This window comes from Cupressus sempervirens, chromosome 2 (genome assembly GCF_028749045.1).
Source record: "Cupressus sempervirens isolate cs-2001-9-10 chromosome 2, ASM2874904v1, whole genome shotgun sequence".
In the NCBI taxonomy this organism is placed as follows: domain Eukaryota; kingdom Viridiplantae; phylum Streptophyta; class Pinopsida; order Cupressales; family Cupressaceae; genus Cupressus; species Cupressus sempervirens.
The window spans coordinates 451,070,753-451,095,452 of NC_143119.1; positions in this window are offsets into that span (position 1 = coordinate 451,070,753).

The following is a 24,700-nucleotide window of genomic DNA, read 5'->3' on the forward strand; positions in this document are numbered from 1 at the left end:
GAAGATCAAAACACAAAGTTCTTTCATAATAGCACAATATACAATAGAAAACATAATAACATAACAAAAATTAGGAATCCGCAAGGCAAGTAAACTAAAAATCTAGAAGAAATAGTTGAAATCTTTGTCCACTATTTTAAAGATACCCTTAACAATTTTGACTCCTCCAATAGAATAGGCCAAGAGGAAATGTTAAAATCTATTCCTAGGTTAATCATTGAAGAATATGATAGATTCCTCAATAAACCCTTTACTCTTCAAGAAGTCAAAACTGCCCTTTTCAATATCAATCCAAATAAATCCTCAAGTCCAAATGGGTTCCAAGCATTCTTTTTTCAACAATGCTAGGACATTCTCGGAGAAGAGCTCTATGGAAAGCTCTAGAAGCATCTAGGAATGGAGGATCCCTCTTATCAAAAATCAATCATACATTTCTTACCCTTATCCCTAAAAAAATGTATGTGGAGAACCAGGAGACTTTAGACCTATATCACTTTGTAACACTATTTATAAAGTATTCTCAAAAGTTTTAGCTAACCGTCTCAAAAATTTCCTCCCTAAACTTATATCAAAAGAAGAAACAAGTTTTGTCCCTGATAGATCTATCCTAGATGGTATTTCTATCATACAAGAAACTATCCACTCAGTAATTAAAAACAACAAAGCATGTATGCTTTTAAAACTATACATTCAAAAAGCTTATGACAAAGTAAACTGGAGATTCCTTTGTAAAACTCTTGAAGCTTTTGGCTTCTCCAAATAGTGGATAAACATTATATATCAATGTATCTCTAACCAAAAAATTTGCTTCTCATTAACGGTACTACATAAGGTTTTTTTCAACATTTCTAGGGGAATCTGACAAGGAGACCCGATATCCCCATTTCTATTTATTATTATGGCAAAATCATTTGGAAGAGTAATTAAATCTATGCAATTACATAGTAAAATTAAAGGAGTCAAAGTAACAAATGATGTAGAAAACACGACCCACCAATAGTTTGTTAATGACAAAATTCTAGTAGGAATTAGCACTCTAAATGAGGCAGAACACATGCAAAACATCTTAGAAACATACACTAAAGCCTCAGGCCAAAGAATCAACGCAGAGAAATTAGAAATCTTCTTTCTAAATACAACTGAGGGAAAAGAAGACTAGATACACAACAAGTTAGGGTTCAAAAAGAGTACTTTACCATTTAAACGTCTAGGAATATTCCTAGATAAAGGTAGTAAATCCAACCTAGGATGGGAGCATATACTAGGAAAAATTAATAACCAAACAGAAACCTAGAAAGGAAGATGGTTGACCAAGGCTAGAAGAACTACTAAAATCAAAGTAGTCTTATCAGCAATTCCCACCTATCAGCTCTCTTACACACAACTACCTAAGAACATAAACCTAAAAATTGAAAACAAGCTTTGAGACTTCTTCTAGAATGGATTAGAGGAGAAAAACAAGGGAGCTCTTATTAGCTGGGGTAAAATTTGCAAACCTAAAGAAGATGGGGCTTAGGAATCAAAAACCTAGAATGGCAAAATGAAGCATTAGGAGCTAAACAAGTATGGAGATTGTATCAAGAATGGGATAGAAAATGGGCCAAAATTCTCCTTAATAAATATCTTAACTTGATGAATAGCACCTTGTTATTTAGAATTAGAGAACCCCCTAAAGGTTCTACAGGATGGAACTTCTTAATTATTTTCCAGCATCTGATATCCAAATACCTCACATGGGATATTGGGAAAGGTGAAAAAGCTTTATTTTGGGAGGACTCTTGGAATGGACATCCACCTATAAACAAATCAAATATTACCCCAGAAACTATAACTTATCTTAAGACAATATGGGGGTCAAAATTGAAAGATTACATACAAGGACACTACTCTGAGATAAGAAAGAACTGGAAATAGAAAACCCTATCTAACTATGGACTCAATTAGGTGGATAAAAATAAACTAGAAATCATCCTTAAAAACTGCCCGTTATCAATCAAAAATAGGGAGGACAAACTAATATAGGAAGCCTCTAAGGATGATTCATATAAAGTCAAAGAAGGATATAGATTAATCACAAACTCTCAAAGATGGGATGTTAGTACCCTCCCAAGTAACCTATGTTGGGATCTAGTAGGCCTCCCCAAAGCAAGTATATTTCTTTGGGCAGCCATATAGAAGAGAATACTAATAGCAAATAAAATTTAAAAAATGGGTCTTGAGGGTCCATCAAGATGCATACTTTGCAAAGAAGGTGAAGAAAATGTAGAACACCTCTTATATTTATGAAAATTCACCCAAGAATGTTAAAGGTGGCTCAAACACAAACTCAATTAGATAGCCTCCTCAGTAGGTAATTCGTTAGATCACCTGACTAGCTGGCCTAAAGACCCTTCTAATAATATATATGGGAAAAATTGGAATATATCCCCAACAATCCTAACCTGGGAAATCTAGAAAGAAAGAAACTGACATATTTTTCAAAATCAAGATCTTAACTTGCAAGCTCTACTTACAAAAATTGAAATAGCTATTATAGAAGTTATAAATAGCAACCTTAGAAAGAAATTGAGAGTTGAAGGAACATTTACTAAATAGGATGCAAAGATTAAAAAATTATGTCCTTTGATTATCAATCCTTCCCTCTACTACAAGAAGAAAAATAATCCTGCTAGGAAAGCTTGTAAATGGGAACCACCACCACTAGGATGGAAGAAACTGAATTTTGATAGGGCTTCTAGAGGAAATCTAGGAAAGGTAGGCATAGGATGTATTGTTAGGGAAGAATCAAGAAATTGGCTAGCAAAAAGATCTAAGCCACTGGAAATTATGACCAATAATTTAGCAACATAAGAAGCGGTAGAAGGAGGTCTAAAAATATGTAGTAACCTTAGCATTAAAAAGATTATAATAGAAGGTGACTCATAGATCATATTAAACACTCTTAGGAAAGGGGAAATGCTAAATTGGATGTTAAATTCCATACTAGAAACAACCCTCACTCTATTAGATAAATTTGAAGAGGTAAGATTCTCACATATTTATAGAGAAGGTAACATGAAAGCAGATAGCTTAGCTAAGAAAGGTACCAATGGAGAAAACCTTTTAATATTCAACCAAAGTAATATAGGGTAATATTTTATTTAGTCTTTACTCATTCTCAACTTCCTACTATATCACGATTTTAATTATTATTAAATTAGGCCTTGTATCGGCTTTTGATGAATATCTTTCATTCATGTATGAAAATCTGCATAATCATGAATTCGAGTGACATTTCCAAACTTATTAGGGCATCCTTGTCATCATTTTGGGTTCTAGATGTTTCCTCCTAAAATCTATAACTAGCAGTTTTGGCTCTGAAGTTTTAATCTTCTCTATAGCTCCTTGGTATGTGACTTTGTTTTCTCCATGTATACAAATATTTGCTTGTATCATGCATTTGAAAATCACACTATGGCCTTTTGTGGTCCTATTAAACAAGAAAAATGGAATAGTATCTTTTGGTTGATTGATGATATGAGTTGAATTGAAGTGAGTAGAGCATTAGGCAAGGGAGTTTTCAACTATGAGTACTCATGGAGAACTAATAGTGATTTTTTGGGGCAATATGTAAGTTGTCTTGCTAAGGTAGGGGTTGAGAAATGGGACATTGTGAGGCTGAGCTACAACCTTTTTGATCCTTGTTGGTTGCTAGGGCTTGAGATAGTGGTAGCTAACATTGATGAGAGGCTACAGGTTCCCCTTCTAGAAGTGTTTATGGAATACAAACTGGGAAGTCCAAAAGTTGCTAGCAGTCCTAGGTGCCTGTGTCTGGTGGTTAGAGATAATATTAATTCTTCAGAGAGTGGCTAAGGATGGAAGCAAGTATTCATTTCTAGCTGAGATGGAGAGGAATTATTGAAGATCTTGGTAGAGACTAGATCCTAAATTATTTGCAGGCCTTTGATGCATACATTCACCCGGATGCAAACCTCTCTAATTTGGACAATGTGGAATTTTGCCTCCCAAATAATGATAAGTCAAGAAGAGGCAGGATAGCCTACAAGCTTCCACCAGGATTGAAGGCCAAAAACCTGCATGACGCATATGAGATTATAATGGTATTTAAGAAACACAACTGACATCTATAGTTACAATTTTGGGTCATTTTTGTAATATCATTTCGACCCAATGAAGTATAGGGCTTAGTACTTGAATAGGTCTAGTCTATATACTTCTATACAGCTGGCTCTCGTTTGTAGTTTTTTTCTACAAGTTTTTTGTAAGGTTACATTTTAGAAGTAGCCCTCTCATTTGCTTGAAGATATCTTATATAAAGTTTAGACATGTTAATATCATTTATCTGAATACATCATAATCATTACTTATGATTATCTCTTTGAAATTCATGAGCTGGTTTATGTCCTCTATGATATTGGCATACAGATCTCTCTCTGGTCTATTTTTTTGATTTTTTTCTTTGATTCTCATGTGTGTCACTCTTTCTAGATTGACATTTTCCACATTAGGTTTGGACATCGATTCATCTCATTTCTCCTAGTTAGACTTATATTACTTGTTATTCATGTATACCTTCAGACTATTCACGTTTCTTTTCCTTGGATCATTCGGCTCACTAGTTATTATTTATTCTCTCAATTTTGAGACCTAATCACCAATTGCTATTTGGATAGATTTGTTCCCTTTGGATTCTTTAAAGCACATTCACAATATAGTTATGTTAAAAGATGGTTTTACTAACTTTTAATGCCATTCCTTGTTTATTATGTGATGTCTTATAGAGGGGAGGACTTATATTAGGTAGCATCTAAAGACTAGATGGTTTTAAAGATTATTTTAAAGCATACTATGATGTTTTCATCTTGAAATACCATCTATTTTAAATTGGGGTATGCCCCTTTTATCAATGTATAATATAGGACTTCTGTCCCAGGCAAGACTAGAGGTTTTCTTGCTCTATTTTTTTCCTACCAGTGCCCGTTAGAATGGAAAAAACTCTTGTAATCTTTTTACTTTATTAATATAATATCATAGAAGGCTACGATCATTTATTGATCAAAAAATTAAAATTAAAATAAGATAAGGGCGTGCACTAATTTTCATCAAGGTAAACTTTAAGAAACCCCCCTCCAAAAAAAGATATACAATATTAGTGAATCTTTCATTATTTTGAGAAACCAAATTATTTTTATCAGCAAATCTCTCAATTTTTTTTATTTTAAATATTATTTACATTGGCGATTATTTTGGAATCAAAATTTTGGAGTAGAAAATATTCGTGAATCTCAATAATAATAGGAAGTCCACTAATCATCATGGAATTTTACAAATCAAAATTGAACATGTGTTATCTCATGGAAATTGTGAGGATAATTACATTATATTTTAAATCAATAGAGAAAACTAAATATTTTTGATATATCCCTAAAGTAGCTAATAATTATGATAATTATTGGTGAATTAATTTTAATTTCTTTGATAATATATAATATTTAGGTGAATCAAATCTAATCAGGTATGGAATATTGTGGCGAATCTTTTAGTTTAATTTTTTTAATAAAATAAATTATTGAGCGATTTTAAATATTTTAGAACTAAATTTAATAAAAATATGGCGATTCAGGTTGTATTAAATCTTAAATTATTAGCCAAATTACTTGCAAAAAATTCTAAAATTAGCCAATTTACAAATATTAGCCACTAAAAAATACCTTGATTTTCGTGATCTAAATACAACTTTATTGAAAGATGGTTTCTCCCTTCCTAACATTGATATAATCATGGATCCTACAACAAGCCATGCATTATTATCTTTCATCGATGAATTTTAGGCCATAATCATATTTTTATTCCTCCTTATGATCAATATAAAACCACCTTCAATACCCCTTGGAGAATCTTTTGTCGGTTTGTTATTCCTTTTGGGTTAAGTAATGTGGGTGATACTTATGAATGTGGTATGACATTGATCTATTATGAAACATTCATAAGATCCTTGAGGATTATGTGGATGATATTATAGCCAAATCCATAAAAATAAATAAACATGTTCCTACACTTAGAAAAATATTTGAAATAATGCATAAATAAAAATGTTTTTGAACCCACAAGAGTGTGCATTTGGGGTTGATAGTAGAAATTTTCTCAGATTCATTATTTCTAGTAGACTAATTGATGTCAATACCAAGAATATTAATTATATCATTATCATGCCTCCACCTTGAAACATATTGCAACTTTGTAGCTTACAGGGGAAGATACATGTTATAATTCATATATTTGTTTCTCATCTAGAGAATCATACTATAAATTTTACTTTATTACTTAATATAGGTACCACCTTCTCTTGGAATAAGTGTTATAATCTTTCATTTGAACAATTCAAGACTTATCTTCCTAATCCTAGTATTTTATAACTTACTCAACCAAATAGTTCATTCTTTCTTTACACCTTCATTTCTTCAAAAGTGTTGAGACTTGTCTTGATTCAGCATGATAAAGATGGTAAGGGATTTCATGTGTATTATATAAGTCTTACATTAATAAATCATGAGACATATTACACTATAATTAAAAAAAATTTCTTTATTTAGTTTTTACTTGTCAAAAAATCAAGAATTATCTTCTTAATAAAAAGGTTAAATGTTGATGTGAAATTTGATCCTTTGAAACATCTTTTTTTCAAAATTTTTTTTATTAGGATGTCTTTCTATATGGATCATGCTGCTTAAATAATTCATTTTTAAATTTATTTCCCATTAATATATGAAAGAGTAAGCCTTAACAGATCATCTAGTTGAGGCTCCTTTACCCCTTGCTATATCACAACTGATTGATTTCCTTGATTATTTTGTCTTGTCTATCAAAGTAGATGATACCCGGGAGTTGTATTTTGATGGATCTAGATGCTAGATTGGGTTTGGTGTACATGCATTATTTTAATAACCCTATCTAAGAATATCATCTCTTTATTAAATAAGCTCAATTTTCTTGTACTAATTATATGTTCAACTATGAAGTCCTAACCATAGAATTAAAGATGACTTTATCCCTACAAATTAAATATCTCAAAATATTTTGTGATTCATAATTAATTTTCCAATAAATTAACTAAAATTATCAAGTGAAGATTGATAAATTAACAAAGTATCATGACCTTTTGTAGGATTTCTGAGAAAAAAATCTCTTCTTTCATTTAAATATTACCTCATAAGGATAATAGGAATTGAGTTGCTATGGCTAATGTGGCATCTCTAACATCTCTAGATGATGGAGTGGTAAACTTCCAGTTTACTATTCAAACTCTATCTAGCCTTTCTATATCTAGGAATAATATGTTAGACATAATTTTTCTCAGCATTCATCTTGATGAATGCTATTCACTTATCATTACTTAAAAAATAGCTCATTTCACAATTTGAAAACTAGGCATTATAGAAATAGAATATGAAAACTTACATCTCATTATATCATTCTTGTGACTATTCTTTATAACAATTCCAATGATGGTATTTTACTGAGATGCCTTGTTAAAAGTGAAATCCTTGTAGTCTTACAAAAAGCTCATGATGGATCCTATGGGGAGGATTTTAGTGGAAAATTATTAGTTAAACAATTCCTTTGCATGGGGTACAATGAGAAAACCATGGAACAATATTTATTTCCCTTTGTCAAAATGTATAGTGTTAGCATCATAAAAATCTAAATCATTCTCCTACTTATTCATCACATTCACAAGTTCCTCCCTCACACTTCAATTTTTTGGGTCTATATCTCAGTGGAAAGATTCAACCCACCCACCCTTCTTCTCAAGGAAACAAATATATTATTATAGATACAAACTACTTTACTATGTGGGTTGAGGTTGTTCATCTCCATTCAACTATTGTGGAAGCTGTAAATGAGATTTATTCTTTAAAATACCATTGTTCGATTTGGCATTCGCATGGAAATCATTTTTTATAAGGGAACTCGGTTTAAAAACAAAGAAGTGAAAGTTTTCTTGCACAAATAACCCATCCATAAAAAATTGTCTACTTCTTATTTTCCTCAAGATAAATATTATTGAGAAAATCATTTGGAAGACTATCAATAAATGTGCTAAGGATTGGTATATACTATTAACCTATTCTTTATGGGTTTACAGAACAAGTGTTTGTATTGCAATAGGAACATCAAATTATAATATGTTCTATGGAACTGAAGTAGTTACACATTAGAGAAAGAGATTACTTGTTTAAGGGTTGTGTTCAAGATTATAATTGATAAGGATACTTTTAGAGAGAACTGATTACAAGATCTTGAGATGCTAGATGAGAAACACATCAATAATTTAGAACATTTCATGGCCTCTCAAAAATGTGTTAACAAAATAAACAATGGTAAAGTGATTAAATGTTCCTTTTTTATTGTGTATTTAGTCCTTGATGAAAACTAGAGAAATATGAATGCCCCACCTAGTGAAAAATGAAAGTTTAATCCTAATTGGATAGGTCCTTATATTTTCATAGTTCAATGTATGGCTCTTATGCTTATATATTAGATGATATGAATGGTGTTTCCCTTAAGGAACCTATTAATATCATGCATTTACATCATTATTTTTTCTTAATCATTCATTCATACTTAATGTGATTACATTTTTCTCTTGAGTAGTGTTTATGATTTCTCAAATGTGATGTATAATATTAAAAATTTATACTTTAAAATATAAGTTCATGTTATTTTTCATCAACTCATGATTCTTCTTTTAATTTCTCATGTAGTTAACCATACCAATAGATCAATCATACAAATAGTAAAAAGAGATAGTAAACATATAAATCCATCATACATATATGTCATTAGATTAAAAAAATTGGTATACAAGGAAGAGAGTAAAAATAATGTGCCCAATATCAAAATAGTACACCATGTATCATCCAAAGAATTCTAAAAGCTAGATTCCTAAAATTTATGGAGGGATGATGGTGTTTCTCTATGTGTAGTTGAGGTAAAGGTATGGCTCAAACTAGATGATCTCCTCTCTGATCGGCTATGATATTTCTATTATTTCTCCTATAACTCATGATCTAACTACTCCACTCTCATGCCAACAAATATAACTCTGCCACTATGGGTGTGAAGATATCCCTATTTATCCCTAGATCTCATAGCCCCTAATAGAAGACCCATAATAAGGAAGGATGCCTCAATGAAATGACCATTCCCAACAAGACATTTCTTAGAATGATATCTAGTGCTCTATGCTAGATACATATCAAATTTATCATAAGTTATTTATTACATATTCATATACTTGGCATCTTTTTACTTTATTTCAAATTTTCTCATTCCTAGATCCCCTTCCTGGAAGTTGGGATCTATGTATTAGAGGGTTATTATGGTGTTAGTTGCTAGATTCTCCCTACTTTGTCTATCTCATCTAGGGTGGGGGCATCTTTGCATGGGCTTGTGTTGCTCAAGATCATAGGATTCTAGCTTTTAACAAAGATGGTGGTTCCTCAATTGTGATCCATGTTAGAAAGTAAAGTCCACTAGGATAAATGAGAGGGGGGAGGGGAAGGGGTGGATCAATTATCCAACTATTAAAACACTTATCAACCTTATTAATTCTTAACCATGTGAACAATATAATCAAAAACCATAAGAAGATATACATACACAATACTACTATATATGTTAACTAGGGAAAAAATTGATTAGAGGAAAAGCCCCAGTAGGGATGCTACCCACAAAAAGATGTACTAATATAAAAGTTTATTGTAAGAGGATAGAGTCTATTAGGAGCCAACAAAATACATTCAGTATATATCAATCCCTACTAGGAGACTTTGAATTCATGTTAGGAGATTCCAACTCCATTAGGAGTTGTTCCAACCTTGTTAGGAGTTGTAGAAGGTAGAAGGACCCACCACCCAAAAAACTTAAAGGGAAAGACCACCAATTTCATTGCCCAATTGGTCTTTATATTATTCATTGTAGAATAATATAAAATGAAATAAATTTATCTCCTTCTATGTCCTCTTGACTAGACCAAACCTCTTTTAATCTCAATACCAAATCATCAACATTGCATCTAAATAATACCTCAAATCACTTACATGTATTTACCAACTTTGCATATCACTACATCATTCACACTTCACACACTTTCTCTCATCAATTGTATACTTCATCAAAAGGAAAATAACCTTCCTTTATACCATGCCCTCAAAATAATTATTTGAGTCAACCTTGAGGATTTCTCAATTAATTATAATAGGACCCTATTAAGATATTGTAGAATATTACATCATTTTCTTAATTTTAAGTCATTTTTGGCTTACAGTCTTTACAACTTCTCACATGTGCAACTTATGACCTTGAACACTCACTAAAATTATCATCCTATTGTCTTCTAATATAGTCTAATTGTTCTCATCATGTTTCTATCCCAATAAAAAGATACATATCAATCATTAGAAACCACTTATCAGATACTTTGTCTACTTACTATCTTCTATAAATCAAGCATATATTTTGTGTATCTTTGACTCTCTGTATTTTCACTTATCCAAATCATCAAGATAAATTGTAGAATACATCCTTAATAGTGCTTGACCTAATCATCAATACACAATACATATAACCTCATTCTCTATCTACTACTATGTCAGTCTTCATAGAAACAATACTATGTTGACATAAATGACAAACATAGTCATGAATGCCACATGTCATGAATGTTATCCATCTATCCAATAATTAGGATACTCCTCTAAAGGAATACCATCAACATTCATACTAAAAATCTCCTCCTTTAGCATTGATGGAAACATAGATGAAAACATCTAAGTTCCAAGAATACCAAATCAAACTACTATTGTTGTTATTTTCTTCTTTTCAAATCCTCTTCATCAATCAAATCTGAAACTCATAGGAACATATCATTGTCTATACTTTCTCATTCTTACATGGATGAAAATAAATTGTTCACAAATTCTTCCCCATTTATACAAATCCATGTCTCTCTCCATTGACATGAATACATATATGAACAACAATTCTCCCCCATTTTTACATATCTTTCTCATACATACATCTCTTGTATATTACAAGAAGATTTTTTTCATGTGATCATCTCCCCCATTGACATCAATGACAATGACTTCATTATGTCAGTCATCTTCATAAATTCTTCAATCAACTCAAGCATCCAAAGACATTGATCAATACCACAACCAAGAGTCCTTGATGCCTATGCTCATCATAAATAATACTATAGACACACAAAAATGGTTCACATCTACAATTTAATCATTCAAGAATATTCCCAACTTGATTATCATTCAAGAATATTGTGACAATATTCTTCATTAGTCATATCCCCTTTCAAATTTAATGCAAATCATTTTGAAACCAATTCCCATTTTATCTAAAAAGTTTGGAATTGACTCTGAATCATTTTAACATCTTCAAAATTGCATCTGATCAATAGGAAACCATTTCAATATTTTTAGAATCCTTTCTAATGAACCCAAAATTATCCCATATCAACCCTAATCGACCCAAAATAGCCCAAATATCTCAAATCTGTCATCATCTAACCAACCCTAGGCATTGTCATGTCCCTCATTGCCTTGGAAATCTATCAAAATTATTAAAGCTATAAAATCTTACCTTAGCACTATCATTTCCCTCAACATTAGGTCAAATTAGTCACTTATATCATCCGATCATTGAAATTATCGAGTCCCTCAATGTCATATCATGGTCTTATCCAATCAATTTAATAACAATAACAATGTTTGTCAATATTATTCTAATCAATCTTATCAATCAATTTCAATCCTATGGCCTTTATAATGTCCTTTAAATGCCACATTTCCTCAATCCATGTCATATGTCCTTGGCATGTCATCAATCCTAATCACTCAATCAATTTGATCATGGCTTTGATCTATCCACCATCATCCTAATCAATCTACATAATCACCACATTTCATCAAAGGGTTAATATTACATTTTTCTAATGAAATTACCCAAATCATTTACTAATGCATCCTATGGGAGTAGTTAACCTATAATATAGTCCTATGTCATTTCAATCATTTTTATTCCGCATTACTAATTATTGTTACTAACCAACATTCTCTTTCGTTAATAATTATTAACTCATTCATTCATCTTTGCAAACTATGGGAATTATCAATTTCCTTAGTCCTATTTTCCACTTCTAATTTTTATTTTACTAATTTCTCTTTGTGCAAAATTATGGATTTTTACTTCAAGTATTCCACCTAGTCTTGATACATGGATATCATACATCATAGATTTTCTCCCTACACTTGGCTAATATGTGTCATATTTAACATATATTATTCCTTATGCATGACTATAATTGTATATGAGGATTAGTAATGCAAAGAACACTAAATATCAAATCAAAAATATTCACAAAACTAAATAAATGTACCTTCAAGATAGACTAAGATGAGCTCTCAATTGAGAATATGAGCCATTAATGGGCTCTCTCAATGAGAAGCTCTCTTGTTGAGTAGCTTTGTCTAATTAGATAGGATGTATGCTTGATTCTCCAAAGGCTTCAATGGTGTTCTTGATGGATTTTGGCTTGGGTGAATAGATTTGATGTAAAATGGCATTATGGCTTTACTTCATGATCAAAATGGCATTACTTTGTTACTATGGGTGATTGTATTAAAATGGCTTGGGAGAGGATTCCTTAAATAGGCAAAGGGCTTGAGGGATCAAGGGCTAGGATGCAAGGATGGGAGAAAGCTTATGGAAGGTTTAGATTGAATGAGAGGAGAGCACATGGATTGTGCTTTCTTACAACCAATCAGAGAGTGATACATGTCACAGGGTCATTGGTTAGAGCAAGAGGGGTTGAGGGGTCAACAAAGGAGGCTCAAAGCTCATAAAGACCCTCATAATGGCTTGTAAGAGCAATGAATGGGCTTGTAAGAGTCATTTATGGATTTGTGGGCTTCATAAAGTTTTATGGTTGGGATATTTGTGAGAGACTTGAGATATTTTGACTTGGGTTGGATTAAGAAAGTCTTAAGCTTGAATTAGGAATTTGCAAATGATTAAGGCTTGGATTAGGCTTGGGTTAAGATTAGATTAGGCTTGTTAAAGATGGGCAAGTGGATGGCATTTAATGAGGGTGGGTGAAGGAGGAGATATTTGTTGGCTTTGGCTTGGGTTAGCAAGTCTTAACCCATGTTTAAGGAATGTGACAAGGTTAGGGGGGGGATTAGGATTAGGGTCAAAGATAAGGATTGACATCTTCTAGAAGAGTCTAGGCTTTGGATGAGGATGAAGACTTTCTAGAAGAGTCTAGAACTTCCTAGGATGAGGATAAATAAAGTTTTATTTATTTCAAGGGTTTGGGTTGAGGAGATATTTATTAAAATATTTTTAATAATCATGAGGATTAATATTTAATCTTAATTAAATATTTTGAGTTGGGATTAGGGGTAGGAAATGATGAGATTAGCCTTTAATCAAAATTAAAGAAGGATTAGAAGATTTTGGAAGGGGTTAGTGGTCTTAAGGAAATTGGCCAAGTTTTGGGCAAAAAATAAATAAATAATTTATTTTGAGATTTTTGGTCAATTTATTAATTAACTAATTAATAAATAAGGAAATAATGTTTAAATAAGATTTAAAATTTTTTGGGAGGGATTCCTTAATTAAATATTTTTAATTAAGACAAAGGGATTTAATGGCATAAAAATAAATAAATAAATAAAATAAATAAATAATTAATAAATGATGATGTAATCAGGAATTTTTTCAGAAAATAAAAAATACTTTATTTTCTAAAGGATTTAGGTGTCTATATTTTGCCCCTCTTTGACATAGTGTTGAGATAACACTATTTCAAAGAAGTTTGAATATAAATGACATGAGGAAGATGTTTTAGTAACAAAGTTGCCCTAGTCTTGGATAAGAAGGAGAGACTAGACTATGAGATGCCCCCTCAAGAAGGTGACAGGGAGAGAAAATGAGGCTCGATGGCTTCTTGAAAAATACAAGAATTCGGGATAAGCAAGGAGACTCAGATTGGCAAAGAGAAGGGGCTGAATTAGCTCAAACTCTCACTATGGGAGAATGATAAAGGAGAATCAGATGCACAAGAGGAAGCAAGCTTAAGACTTTAGGGAAGGTGGAGGATGAAGGAGAAGAGTGCTATAAAAAGGAATCCAAGATAGGGAGAAGGATGAGGGGATTATAAAGCTGATGCAACAGGATTTCAAAGAGTCAGATTGGTGGAAGATGGGTTTTGGAGATCCCTAAGACTAGGATTATGGATCTCGAAAGATGAGGCTTGGTGGATCTCTAAGACTAGGATTATGGATCCCTAAAGCTAAAAGTGAAGATTGATTCAAAGAGATACTAATGTATAAGCTGGGGTAGGAGAGACAAATGCTGGATATGGATGGGGGATAATGGAGATGAAGGGAATCCATTGAAGCTTTTTGAGTAGAGGGATACTTCAAAGAAAAGTACCACCACGTAGTTGAGCACTAGATTTGCTATAGGACTATTGGTTAATTGCCAAGGGTACCAAGAACATCAAGGCCTTTTCACCAACTATCCAAAGGACTGATGGACTGACTTAAAACAAAAATGCAAGGATTGCCCCAGTAGCACACATGAAACTCGAAGGAAACAACATGGAAGCGATACTGGGTAACCCACAAGTAAAAAATAAATAAAATAAAGACTTGATCAAAATCGTACGCTCAAAGTGCCCCATTCGCAGCATACCATGATATGGAAGATCATGGCAGCCTTGAGGAGGGAACAAAAAGATTGCTTGGAAAAGATACTTCAAGACCCAAAAGGGAAGATTCCAAATCAAAAGAAAGCAAAAATCCAAAAGAGAACCATTTTCCAATGAGATGGGTAGGACGAGGTACTAACAGACCAAGATCAGACATGAGAAAAGCTATATCCTGCAAGGATCTATTAGAGAGCACCTAAGCTGGTGGATTTGGATGAGTGATGCACTGGGCAAGCTAAACTGAGAAGGATAACACTTTGATGATAGGAGATCTAGCTAAAGGATGCATTGGAATAGCTAACCAAGATTTGTGTGATGTGTGCAAGATGCTGATCAAGGATGAACTGACATGAAAGCTGGATAGATACAATGGTACTAAGCTAAAGAGGATGTACAAGCTAATAGACCAAGGTATGTTACAAATGTACAAGGTTGTTTTGGACAAGATTGGATATACAAGCTATGATACAAGGTATGATACAAGCGTTGGATACAAGATTATTTACAAGCTATACAGGAGCTCCAGATGATAAGATAGTGAGAAGGCTCAAGTTGGTGTAAGATGCAGAAACTAAGGATGAGGTGATAGCGGAAGATATGGATTTGGCAGGATGCATCCAATGATGATGATAGATGTGCGACTAAGGATGGGGACAACGCTAAGGTTGCTGGTAGCTGAGCTAATAGATGGTGCTAGAGTGAATGGCTAATGAGAGGATGAGATTGGATTTGCATGAGGATAGCCTAGAGCGAGATACCAATGATAAGGGAGGATGGACAAGACAATATCTCCAAGGAATACAGTGCCCGTAGTTAGAAGATGACATGTGGAAGGACGTCTTATGATGGATGTGATAGGATTGAAGCTAGGATGGAAAAACTAAAAGTGCTAGGGAGATGGATGATAGTTGGGATGATGGGGTGAGGTTGTAGAAAATAAGTGGATAGTGATAGATAAAAGCTGGAAGATGAAAGATAGGTGGATAAATTGGAAGATGGAGCTGGATGGCAAGATGTGACTAAAAGCATGAGGATGACAGGCTAAGTTGGGGATGGCTAGATTATGCATGACACTTGTTTGCCAAGTTTTCATCATGGTACTTGTCTAAGGTGCTTGAATTGCCAAGTTTTCACCAGTGGACACTTTATTTTTCTTTATTTTTTTGACTTTTTGACTTTGGACTTAGCTAGAATGATTTTGGCTTTTTTCAGCTATTTTTGGCTATTTTTGGGATTTTTCATTGGCTGTTGGAATGTTTAATTTTGTTGCTAGCTGTTGGTACACCGGATGTGTGATTTATGCAATAGATCAGATTAGATGTGATTGATGGTAGGAGATGGAGGGATGAAAAGGCTAGAAAGGAGCATGAGATGGGGATGCTTGTAGGATCAACATTGGCACATGTTGGGATGGGTGTGAAAAGAGCATATGGGGGATAGATTGTAGATGTTAGCTTGATGGAGGATTTGTGGAAGCGTGCTTGGGGATATAGGCACCCAAGATGGAGTTAGGAGATGGGGGGATTAGCAATGGTGGATGCCATTATGCATTAGGTTTCAACTTTTTTCTTTGGGATCCACATGGTTTTGGATTTTCTTTTCATAGGCTTTTGCATTGTTTTGCATTCTTTGATTGGATTTTTCCTTTTTGGAGTATGTCTTTTAGAATAGACATATGATTGCCTAGGATGTGGATTTTTAGCTTTATGCATTTTGAAGTTGGCATTCACATTACTGTGGTAAGCTTTGGGAAGATGGTTAGGAGAAGCTTTGTGAGATGGAGAGGATATGGAAGAGCATGTAGGGGGATGATGATGGATGATGTGCCCTGATATGTGCCTTTGTTGATCTTGTGTAGGAATGGATGGAATAGGATTTTTATGAAGATTGATAGGAGGATGGAGGATGGTAGATTTTGGGACATGGGGATCCAAAATGGATTTAGCGGATGAAGGGGGGATATGGTAGGTTGTTTTGGGTTGAAAAAATGGTGGAGGGGGGATGACATAAGATTTCTTGAAGGAGTCATAGGAGGTTGGCATGGTGGGCCTAGAGATAGGCTTGGTTTGGGGATGGCATGTACCAACACTTGTAGATGGTGAGCCTTTGGATACATATCCAAGACCATGAAATTCAAGATTCTTTTGTGCAATAATAGGCTTTCTAATTTCTTGCTCTTGTGGTCCTAAACCTTGACCTTGATAATGCCATCGATTGAGCATTTGAATGAGCTGAGGAAACTTTTTGCTTGTAGAAAATGATAGAAGTGCTTTATTAGATGTATTGAATGGGGAGATACTGTTCTTAATTCTTTTCCTGTGAGGGGGCCACCATGGATGAATGTAAGTGAACCAAGAGGATAGATTATAGATGGTGGAATAGCTTGGATAGGTGGTAAGATGGAAGCATGAAGTGGAGGAGATGGTAGGGTAGGATCTTGATTTAGCTGATGGGATGAAAAGATATCCTGTAGTAGAGGAGTTATGGCATGAGGTTTTGGAGATGGAGGGGATGGTGACTGCACTATGGATGGAAGACATGGTATGATGATATCTTCATTTATTCTTTGGGGGATGTCAACATGCTTTTGGGTAGGATCTTGATAGGATTGGATTGGAGTGGATGGTGCGATAGGAGGTGAAGGGATGGATTCTTCAAAGGTAGCAGATGGATAGATGGGAGATTCGGTAGTGGAGATGGGTGAGTAGAAGATGGATGCATAAGGGTCATTACAGAAGATTTGGGAAATGTTTGGAGGTGATGTGGATAGGATTTGGAGGGATTTGACAGGTGGTGGGATTTTGATGCTTGCGGGAAGTGGAAGGATTTTAAGTAATTTGATGGATGGTATGGGGATGATAGCTATGGGAGATGGAGGTGATATTATAGATGGGGAAGCTTCATTACTGACTACTTCACATGGTTGGATTAGATGACATGGCTTATCGACTGTTGGAGGTGGCTTTTCTTGTATTTCTCTAGGATATTCTTGGGAGACTCATGTGTCAGAGGTGGAGGTGGTGGATTGACAGGAATAGCTAGTGTAATGGGGGTGGAAGATTGGAAGCTTGGTTGATTGGGTGATGGAGGAGAAGCTGGGATATGAGATGGCATGACTAGATAGTTTGGAGGAATGCTTGGATTTTGGGAGATGGTTGGTAGAAGGCATCTAAGGCTCTCAAGATACCCGTCATAGTCAATAAGATTTTCATCATCATTGGAATAGGATGTAGCGGGAGAAAGGACAATGCAACCAAACTCATCATGATAGGGTTGGGATTTCATGTTTTGATGATGAGTTGGATGGGGATGGGGTCTTGCATATGGATGAACATGAAAGCTCATGGTTGGATTTGGATTAAGCGCAGATTTTGGATTGGTTGATGAAAGATTTCCTAGGGAGAGTCAAAGCTGCATGACAGACCTAAGGAGGATTGGATGGAGATTTTTGGCTTTCCTGTGGATGGAAGACTTCAAGGGTATGCTGTCAAAAAGTGAGAGTTTTGCTTTCCTATGTACAGGATTGGTGGCTTTTTGTGTCAACTTGAGGATAGAAAAATGATCCTATGGGCATAACATGAGATTGACCACTTGTGGATCCTAACCTTTAGCTTAAGGTGATGAGGGATGACAAGTGACAAGGCTAGATTACCCTAGACAAAGCTTTTTCAAAGGGATAACCTTGGGGAGATTGAGGGGTTGGGATAGATTGATTGGATAGCAAACTCTGGTAGAGTAACAACAATTCCTTAAAGACTTGGGTGATTTTGGATTGGGTTGCTAGTTGGTTGGGGGGATGATTTGGATGGACTTTGGATTTGGGATTGTTCTAAAGCAAAGAACTAGATAGATTCAGTTGCGGCAGGGGAGCTTGGATGATTTTCAAATGAGGTAGTGACTACACTAAGTATGCCTTGAGCTAGGAGATTCTACTTTTCTATGATTTTGACCAAAGTTGGCAAACATTCATTCAAAAGCTATGAAAAAAAAAAGCAAACAAAAGTTTGGAGCAAGCATGTCAAACACACCAACATCCTAGGAAGCTTTCTACAAGGATGAAATTTGGTTTAGCTAGGGAGTCCTCGATATATGCAAAGTACGTGAGGCCCAAATCTATATATGAAACCAAAAAGATGTCACATAGCTGAGAGGAGCGGTAACCCACTTCTCTTCTTTCACTTCTCAAGGGTATAAAGTTCCTTGAGGCTTAGCCCGAGTGATAGAATTTTGATCCCAAGAGAGGTGTCTTTGGATTCACCTCCTGATCTTTATACTCCACCAGAATGCTGGAGTTGAGGTCATCCTAAGGGGTGATGAAGTCCCAGAGCAGGCCTCCTAAAACTTAAACAAGATTTTGGATCCTAATCTTATGCACCCAAGATGGCCTCAAAAGATGACAAGGGGAGAGAATACTTGGATGATCTTGGGCTAAAAGACAGAGTTCTTTTCTAATTGACGCTTAAGTTTTTTGATCTAGACTTTTTGAAAACACACGTGATTAAGATGCAAAGGTTCAATTCTAATTTGAAATGTGCCAAAAAAAGAGAAGTGATCAAAGAATGAATACACAAAGGAGAGTTAGGTCAACAAGCAAGTAAACCTGTGTGCTCAGAGGCCCTCCACATCAAGTATTGATTAATTTCCTTTAAGGTATTCAAGAGTTGGTGTTTGTTCATTTTAAGGCCAAAAAAAAGATGTGTGTAAAGCTCTATTTCAAGTGCATGCCTGAAGGCCCTCCACATCAAGATTTGCTCAATTTTTATGCCCAAATGAAGTGTTAGCGAGAGTAATGTGCATTCAAGAAATTTTCTATTTTAGAAAAACCAATAAAAACTCAAGTGAGTGGAGTTTGATTTTTGTGGAGCATTTAACACCTTCTTAGGTAGACCCATCCCCATATATGGTGCTGATATTGCAACCAATAGTTAGAATGATAGGTGATTAAAGAGGGTGAGTCCAACAACAAACTCACTCAAAGTGTCTTTATTTGTTTTTATAACTTAGAAAGTTTCTAAAATGTGGATTCTTTTAATGCCCCAAAAGATGAAGTGTGATGTATGATAATGATTCTTTGATCTGTGGCATTCAAGATTGGATTTGTTATGCATTCCAATGAAAAAAAAACAAACTTGATTTTAATCCATGGCACTCAAGAGTGATTTTAGCAACATGCATTCAAAGATGAGTGTTTAAACATTCAAGTTCTTTCCTTCGAGCATTCAAGATTGAGGTTTTGCATGCTATTTTAAGAACTTTGAAGTGCTTTGTTTTAACCTTAGATCATTCAAGATTGAGTTTGTTTGAACTGAAATTCAAAGAGGAAGGAATAGGGATGCTTTTCTTTCCAATTTAGATCATTCAAGATTGTTTTTGACTAAAAAAAAATCACTCTTTGAAATTTGGTTTTCATTCAAGATTTTGTGTTCTAGTTTGCATGTTTTAAGCCCAAAAATGATATTCCTAGATTGTTTTGATGCATGAAAAACCTAGGAAACATTCAAGATTTTGCAACAAGACATTTGTTTGGAACAAATAACAAAGCTTTTAGGATAATTTTGGCAACCATTTAAGACTCTTAGTTTTCATGAGATTTTAAAAGAACTTTAAAATATTTGCAAATGAAGTTCATTTTATCCCTGATTGATGCTTTGAGTTTGATTTAGAATTTTGTGTGCACTTAGTGTTGATTTTGAACCTTTTGAAATGGAAACTTGAAGTTCTTTTTAAGTTTCCAAAAATGAAGTGTTCCTAACTTTGCATGAATGCATCTAAAACCTTGATGTTGCAAGGATGCAAATGATTGGATTGATTTAGATTCATTTGTCAACCCAAAACCATCCCAAATCAACTATAATTGACCCAAAATATGCCAAATATCTCAAATAAATCATCACTTATCCAATGCTAGGTATTTTTGTGTCCCTTGGTGTCTTGGAAATCTATCAAACTTATCAAACCTATCAAATCTGACCTTAGCACTATCATATCCTTCATTGCTAGGTCAAATCTATTATTTTTATCATCCAATAATTGACATTGTTGAGTCCCTCAGTATCAAATAATTCCCTTATCCAATCAATTTAGTAACATTGACAATGTTCATCAATGTTATTATGATCAATCTTATCAATCAATTTCAATCCTTTCATCTTTATAATGTTTTGTCAAATATTGTATACGCTCAATCCATGTCATATTTTCTTGGCATGTCATTAATTCTAATCACTCGATCAATTTGATCATGGATTTGATCTATTCACCACAATCTTAGTTGATCTACATAATCACCTCATTTCATCATAGGGTTAATCCTACATTTATCTAATCAAATTAGCCAAATCATTTACTATTTTATCCTATCGAATTAATTAACCTATAATCTAGTCCTATGTCATTTCAGTAATTTTCATTCCATATTACTAGTTATTCTTACTAACCAATATTCTAAATTAATTAATATTTATTAATTAGATAATTCATCTTCACAAACTATGGGAATTGTCAATTTCCTAAGTCCTATTTTCCACTTCTAATTTCTATTTCACTAATCTCTATTAGTGCACAATTATGAATTTTTAATTCAAATATTCCACATAGTCTTGACACATGGACATCATACATGATAGATTCTCTCCCTACACTTGACTAATATGTGTCATATTTAACATACAATATTCCTTATGCATGACTATAATAAATCACATTTGTCATAGGTTCTTTTTTACAAGTGGCTTTGATGTGTCATATGGACATCATAGATTCTTCTCCATTTTTCAGCATGTTGACTTTTATGTGTCATAGAATCTTATATTTTTGGAATCGGTTCCCATTTTATCTAAAATTTTCAGAATCAAGTTTGAATGATTACACCATCATCAAAATATTATATGATCAATCCAAAAAAAAATCAATATCATGAAAATCTTTTTTAATCAACCCAAATCAACCAAAAAATGTCCCACATTTACCCTAATTGACCCAAAATAGATTAAATATGTCAAATTAATCATCATATGTCTAACCCAAGGTATTATCATGTTCCTCAGTACCTTGGAAATCTATCAAACTTATCAAACCTATTAAATCAAACCTTAGCATTGTCATGACCCTCAGTGCTAGGTCAAATCTATCATTTTTATCATATGGTCATTGACATTGTCGAGTCACTCAGTGTCAGATTGTGGCCTTATCCAATCAATTTAATAACATTGACAATGTTCGTCGATGTTATTATGATCAATCTTATCAATCAATTTCAATCATGTGGCCTTTATAATGTTTGTTAAATGTTGCATACCCTCAATCCATATCATATGCTCTTGGCATGTCATCAATCCTAATCACTAAATAAATTTGATAATGGCTATGATCTATCCACCATCATCCTAGTCAATCTGCATCATCTTTGCATTTTATCAAAGCATTAATCATACATTTATTTTATTAGAATGGCCAAATCATTTACTAATTTATCCTATAGGATTAGTCAACCCATAAACTAGCCCTATGTCATTTCAATAATTTTTATTCCACATTACTAATTATTCTTACTAACTAACATTCTCAATTAATTAATATTTATTAATTAATTGATTCATCTTTGAAAACTATGGGAATTCTCAATTTCCTAGGTCCTATTTTCCACTTCTAATTTCTATTTTACTAATTTCTATTTGTATGTAATAATGAATTTTTAATTCAAATATTTCACATAATCTTGACACATAGACATCATACATCATAGATTCTCTCCCTATAATTGGCTAATATTTGTCATATTTAACATCTATGATTCCTTACACATGACTATAATAAGTCATATCTCTCATAGACTCTTTCCTAGAAGTGGCTTTGATGTGTCATATGGACATCATATGTTCTCCTCCACCATTAGCCATGTTGACTTTTATGTGTCATAGAATCCTATATTTTTGGAATTGGTTCCCATTGTTGGAAATAGAGATGGAGTAACTGAGAGGGGAGGGGTGAATCAGTTACCACAAAAATAAATCCATATATCCTTAGATGTCTTAAAATATAGTTGCTGCTGACACTCAGTATCCATACAAATAAATGCTAAAACTTATAGATGTTCTGTTAACTTATTAAGCATTTAAAGTGATTAACATGAATGCATAAAGGAAATAACATGAACACAAGAGACACCAGATTTAACATGAAAACCCAATATGAGAAAAAACCACCAAGTAACTAGTCACCAATTTTCACTCTTCTGAAGTGAGCCCTGTTAGGAGCCAACCCTGTTAAAGGTTATAAAATAGACTGTTAGGTGTGACCCTGTTAGAGGATTTAATCACCCTATTAGAGGATTTCTTGAGTCCTTTCTGCAAACTCATCAACTTTCACATGTGCACTTCTATGAATTTGTGAGTAGACAAGTTCAAACATCTATATGCCTTACTTTTGCATGAGTATCCAAAGAATATACCTTCATCACCTTTCACATCAAATTTTCCATTTCTAGATACTTTCAAAATGTAACATTTACTTCCAAATACTTTAAGGTAACTTACATTAGGTTTATAGCCATACCATAACTCATAAGGAGTTTTGAATGAGTCTTTCTTCAGCTGTACTCGATTCAAGGTATGAACTGCAGTGTTGATAACTTCCTTCTAGTATTTGATAGCAATGCTCTTTTCAATCATTAAAGTTCTTACATAATCCATGATGGATTTGTTCCTTCTTTCAGCTATTCCATTTTGCTGGGGTGTTCCAGGGGCTGATACCTATCTTTTGATTCCTCTTTCAATGGAAAAGTTATTAAACTCATGTAAAATAAATTCTCCACCTCTGTCTGACCTCAAGCATTTTAATCTTTTCCCTGTTTCCTTTTCTACTCTGGCCAAATACCATTTGAACTTTTCAAATGCTTCTGATTTGTTTCTTAGATACATAACTGTCATCATTCTTGAGTAATCATCAACAAAAAGAATGAAGGACTTTTCTATAGTATAGCTTTCAATTCCAATGGGTCCACATAAATCAGTATGCACAATTTCTAATATATCTTCAGACTGATAGTTTTTACTTTTAAAACTAGTCTTTCCCATTTTACCAATCTGACAATTTTTGCATAGACTGACCTCAAGTTTCTTTATGTTAGGAATGCCTCTTACTTTCTTGAATATGCTTATTTTTACCAAATTATCAAAATCTACATGACACAACCTTTTATACCATAACCAACTTTCTTCAACTTGAGCAATGAAACATGAACATTCACCTAGTTCAAGATAGAACAAGTTACCTTTAGTTTGAATACCTGATCCAATCAACTTTCCTTTGCCATCCAACAATATTGCTTTACCATGCATGAATTCTACTTTGAATCCATTATTGAGTAGTTGTGCCACACTTAACAAATTATGCTTTAGTCCTTCTATCCAATAGGCATTATCACGTATAAGTTCTTTGGTTAGAGAGATTCTCCCTCTTCCTTTTATACAACAAGGTTCATTCTTACCAAATCTTATACTGCCACCATTGTAGTCTTCAAAATATTCAAACTTAGTTTTGTCACCAGTCATGTGATGAGAACAACCACTATCTATGATCCATGTATCATTTTTTCTCATATGAGAAATGAGTGCCATTTTCTCATCATTATCAGACTCATCTTTCACAGCAATGTAGATAATTTCATCTTCTTCTTCATCATTAGAATCATTAGAATCTTTAGCCATAAAACATGTTTTCTTACCTTTATCCTTGAATGATCTAAAGTCTTTCTTGCCATTGAACTTGTATCCTTTCTTCTCATCTTTGTTCTGCTTCTTTGGGCATATAGCAGCAATATGACCAATTTCTTCACATGAAAAATAGATTAAAGGAACTTTACCTTTATATTTTCCTCTGCCTTTAGAATATTTCCTTGCTAGTAGA